Genomic DNA, 5,733 nt, shown 5'->3' with positions numbered 1-5,733 from the left:
TCTAGGTTTTAAGACTATATGATATTATCGTCTTGCGATCACCTTTTATATCGTATTCCATAAGGTGATTCCAGCAAGCGCGGGTTTATTCCAATGCTCAAAACTAGTTCATAAGCACTCATGAATGCTGCAGCAATCCTTTGCTATGTCTAACACCATTTAGACAATCTACACACCAATTCATGACAATCTTCATTCATATCTACTCCCAACATATGAACGATTGTGGACCATTTGAACAATTCGATTATTCTTAATAAACTCAATTATTCTGGAAGTCAAAACATGCAAAGTGAAACAATAGCTAAACAATTAACATAAGATAGTAACATTACTCATAAATAAAACTCCTTTATTTAATCATCAAATGTCAATTACATTTATCTATTACACGTTTCTAATACTATCTAATCTATACTAATATCATCCTTCAGCCCAATACTCCTAGCATGCTGTAAGTGCTTAACCCTACTCAGTCCCTTCGTAAGCGGATCTGCTGGGTTATCTTCTGATGATATCCTCTTCACTACGAGTTGTCCTTCTTCTACACGATGTCTAATGAAGTGATATTTTCTATCGATATGTCGTGATCTACCATGATCCCTCGGTTCCTTGGTCAAGGCAACCGCTCCTTCGTTATCACAGAAAATTTCCATGGGCTCCTTTATGGCAGGTACGACTCCAAGATCACCGATGAAGTTCTTTAGCCATATTGCCTCCTTCGACGCTTCGCTCGCTGCAATGTACTCTGATTCGCACGTTGAATCAGCTACGGTTTCCTGCTTGGAACTTTTCCATGTCACTGCTCCTCCATTTAGGGTAAAGACCCAGCCCGACTGCGAACAGTAGTTGTCCCTGTAGGTCTGAAAACTGGCGTCACTATACCCTCGCACCTTCAAGTCATCACTCCCTCCGAGGACTAAGAACCATTCCTTCGTCCTCCGAAGGTACTTAAGGATATTCTTCACCGCAATCCAATGGGCTTTGCCAGAATTCCCTTGATATATGCTAACCATGCTCAAAGCGAAGGCTATATCAGGGCGAGTACAAGTCCTAGCGTACATGATTGAGCCAACTGCGGAAGCGTATGGTACTCGGCTCATTTCTGTTATTTCAGCTTCGGTACTCGGACTTTGAGTCTTACTCAATTTGGCATTACTTTGTATCGGTAGTTCTCCTTTCTTTGAGTTTTCCATACTAAAACGTTTTAGTACCTTCTCTAAGTAAGTATTCTGACCAAGTCCAATTAGTCTCTTACTTCTTTCTCTTACTATCCTTATTCCCAAAATGTAAGAAGCCTCTCCGAGGTCCTTCATAGCGAAGCACTTCCCGAGCCAGGATTTTACCTCCTGCAGAGTCGGGATGTCGTTTCCTATGAGTAATATGTCATCAACATATAGAACGAGGAAGCTTACTACACTCCCACTGGCTTTGACATATACACAAGATTCGTCTTCGCTTCGTACAAATCCAAACTTTTTGACTTTCTCATCGAAACAAAGATTCCATCTGCGAGATGCTTGCTTAAGTCCATAAATGGACTTCTCAAGCTTACACACTCTATTCGGATGCTTCGGATCCACAAACCCCTCTGGTTGAGCCATGTAAACATCCTCAGCCAACTTTCCGTTAAGGAAAGCGGTCTTGACATCCATTTGCCAAATCTCATAATCATGAAATGCGGCAATTGCTAACATCACTCTAATGGATTTAATCTTCGCAACTGGTGAGAAGGTCTCATCATAGTCAACTCCGGGAGTTTGAGTAAAGCCCTTCGCGACCAATCGCGCTTTATATGTGTGTACGTTCCCATCCACGTCGGTCTTCTTCTTGAAGATCCATTTGCACCCAACGGTCTTACGTCCGGGCACGTAATCAACCAAATTCCAAACTTGGTTATCATACATGGATTGGATCTCGCTATCCATTGCCTCTTTCCACTTTACAGACTCTGGGCCTGCCATGGCTTCCTTATAGCTATTAGGTTCATCAAGATTTACCAGTGTACCATCACTAATATACGTGTCCCCTTCGGTAGTAATATGAAAGCCATAAAACTGGGGATGAACTCTAATTCTATCGGAACGTCTAAGAGGTAAGGATTCGTCAATTGGTTTAACCGGAGTTTCCTCCTCGGGTTGAGTGCCAGCGGTAGAGGTTCCTTCATCTATCGATTCTTGAATTTCTTCAAGTTCGATTTGCCTCCCACTGTCTCCTTGGCTTATGAGTTCTCGCTCTCGGAAAACTCCTCTCCTCGCAACAAAGACAACATTGTCCTTCGGTCTATAGAAGAGATATCCAAAGGATGTCTGCGGGTAGCCGATGAAAATACATCGCTCACTTCGAGGTTCAAGCTTGTCGTGAGTATCTCGTCTTACGAAAGCCTCGCAACCCCAAACCTTGATATGTGCCAACGAGGGAGCTTTCCCTGTCCACATCTCGTGAGGTGTTTTGGCAACCTTCTTAGTAGGGACTCGGTTAAGGATATGGGCGGCAGTCTCTAAGGCATACCCCCAAAAAGAGATTGGTAGTGAAGCACGACTCATCATAGAGCGAACCATATCCAATAAGGTTCGATTACGCCTTTCTGCCACACTATTTAACTGCGGTGTCCTAGGAGGCGTCAATTGCGAAACTATTCCACACTCCTTGAGATAATCGTGGAATTCAAGACTTAGGTACTCTCCTCCTCGATCGGATCGAAGCATCTTGATCTTCTTGCCCAATTGATTCTCCACTTCATTCTTGAACTCTTTGAACTTTTCAAAGGTGTCTGACTTTTGCTTGATTAAGTAGATATACCCATATCTACTATAGTCATCGGTAAAAGTCACATAGAAGCGGTTCCCATCCTTCGTGGTTGATCTAAACGGTCCACATACATCGGTATGTATTAGGTCCAACAGACCCTCGCCCCTTTCACAAGTGCTCGTGAAGGGCGACTTAGTCATCTTTCCAAGCAAACAAGACTCGCATGTGTCATCTTCCCTAAGGTCGAATGACTCCAACACTCCATCCTTTTGGAGTTGGGCTATGCGTTTCTTGTTGACATGTCCAAGACGACAATGCCACAAGGATGCTTTATCCATACTAGTGGAAGAATCAATATTCAAAACATCATTTCCTAAGTTATCAACAATCATAACGGTTTCATATATTCCATTACATGGTATAGCTTCAAAGTAAAAGACACCATTTAGATAAGCCAAAATAGAACCATTCTCATTATTAAAAGAAAATCTAAATCCTTGTCTATATAAACCATGAAATGAAATGATGTTTCTTGCCATTTCTGGCGAATAGCAACAATTGTTCAAATCTAAAACTAAACTATTCCTAAGCACTAAGGAATACACTCCAATCTTGGTCACAGGCGACGATCTTCTGTTCCCCATGATTAGATTGATCCTTCCTTGCTCCACATCCCTACTTCTTCTTAGTCCCTGCACATTAGAACAAATGTGATAACCACAACCGGTATCAAGAACCCAAGAAATAGCATGATTAGAATCGTTAGATTTGATTGTATATATACCTGCGAAAGATGGCTTGATCTTTCCTTCTTTGATTGCTTGCAGGTAATCCGGGCAGCTTCTCTTCCAATGTCCTATCTTGTGGCAGTGGTGGCACTCTGCCTCCTTCGGGTTAGAGCAGGGCTTGGCGGGATCAACTTTGGTCCCACTAGAAGAGGCACCATCTCGGGCTTTCACCTTGCGATAGTTCTTCGATGAAGCTTTCCTCTTCTTTCCCTTCCCTTGTCCAATAGCCAAGACAGGAGCAGTGGGCGGATTGGGAGTAGGTGCAACAGACTTGTCTTTGAAGTTGCTCTCAGCAACCCTCAAGAGACCTTGGAGTTTGCTTAGGGTGACCTCTTCTTTGTTCATGTGGTAGGTCATCCTAAATTGGTTGTACATCGGAGGCAAAGAGTGAAGCACCATGTCGATCGCCAAGTCCTCACCGAAGTCAACATTTAACTTGCGAAGGCGGTCGACATACCTTTGCATCTTTTGCAAGTGCACGGTAAGAGATTCTCCATGACCCATCTTCGCGGAAATCATGTTAGTGAAAATCTCGTACCTCTCTTGTCTCGCGTTTTGGTGGTACCTTTCCAATAAGTCTTGATGCATCTCGTACGGGTACATGTCCTCGTAGGACTTTTGGAATTCGGAGTTCATGGTGGCGATCATGATGCAATGTACCTTCGTTGCATCTCGCTCATGAGTTTCAAAGGCGGTGATTTCGGCCGGAGTAGCGATTTCGGTGTTGATTTTCTCGAGCTTCTCATCAAGGACATACTCTTTGTCCTCATAGCGAGCAATGGTGCGAATGTATCTTATCCATTCGCTAAAGTTCGTTCCATCGAAGGTGACCTTTTGGCAAAGGCTCATCAATGTGAAGGAACTAGCAGCAGCGTTGTTTGCGTTCGACATCTACAATTAGAAAAGGACAAAGATAGATTAGAATAAGAATCCCTAATTATCACCAAATAAGAAAATTAGGTCTAGGATCCAACAATAATATTTACATACTAGAAAATGGATGCCGTAATCTAACATGCAAATAAATTGAAGGTAAGTGAATGACGATTCACTAATTCTCCATCACGAAACTTAAACTATTAGTCCTAAGTGTTTTTGAGAATTCCTAGGTTCGGATGAGATTCATTGAAACTATTCAATGGCATGTTTAAATCTCGATATGCCCTTCTTGTTTGTGACTGGGATGCCGAGGATCACAAAGCGGGTGTGAATTACCATGCAAATTCACATGGCGCCTTCATTGTAACAATCACCTATTCGATGTGCCGGTAAACCACACACGCTCCATCGAACTATGATAAACAACGAATCACCCTTTGCCACCTTCGCTTAGAACCAATTAGCGTGCCGGTAAACCACACGCGCTCCACTAACATCTTAGCAAGGTGCAAAGTGTAATTTCATGGGATTGCATCAATTCACTTTTCCTAAAGTAACTAGGATTGGGAAATTTTAAAAAAATGTGTAGTTACTTTATATTTCTTATTATACTTTTAATGAGAGGATGAGGTTGCCCTATCCTACCCGTTCGGCTAACGACCCTCCACCAATCAAGCAAGCGGTAGGTGTGAGTGTACACCCATTAAGCGTCATTTTATAGGCCGCAACCTTATACCCACCTTATAGATCGGCTTCGTGAATGAGGCCTACTAACGGTAAGACTAGCATTTAGTTATACATATATATATATATATATATATATATATATATATATATATATATATTATTCTAGTAATATCATATTAGTATAGAGTTATATTTTTTAAAACTTTTAAAATCTAGGGTTTGAAATTTAAGTCGTCTAAATTAAAACTTTTAATCACAAAAGTAAATTTCAAAACAAGAGGGTAGGTTTTAAACATTTAAAACATGGAGGATCAAATAACAAATAATTCCAATTAACAATTAATATCCTAATTATCTATATTTGATTTATTCAAGATTTCTTTTTAAGATAATTACCAAAATAATCAAAATAATTAATTAATTATCATATAAGGAAATTAAATATTTAATTAGTTGATAATTACCTTTAACTAGATCAAGATAATAGTTGTATTTATCAGAAAAACGAATTAATATTGATCTAATTAGTTTATGGTAAGTTTAGATAAGATAAAAACAAAGAAATCCCGAATCTGGCCATTCCTGACGCCTGGACTCGCCGAGTGCACAAAGGGACTCGCCGAGTCAG

The sequence above is a fragment of the Lactuca serriola genome, chromosome 3 (assembly GCF_051521515.1).
Source record: "Lactuca serriola cultivar US96UC23 chromosome 3, Lser_US96UC23_V15, whole genome shotgun sequence".
Lineage (NCBI taxonomy): Eukaryota > Viridiplantae > Streptophyta > Magnoliopsida > Asterales > Asteraceae > Lactuca > Lactuca serriola.
Note: the sequence above shows the minus strand (reverse complement) of the source record.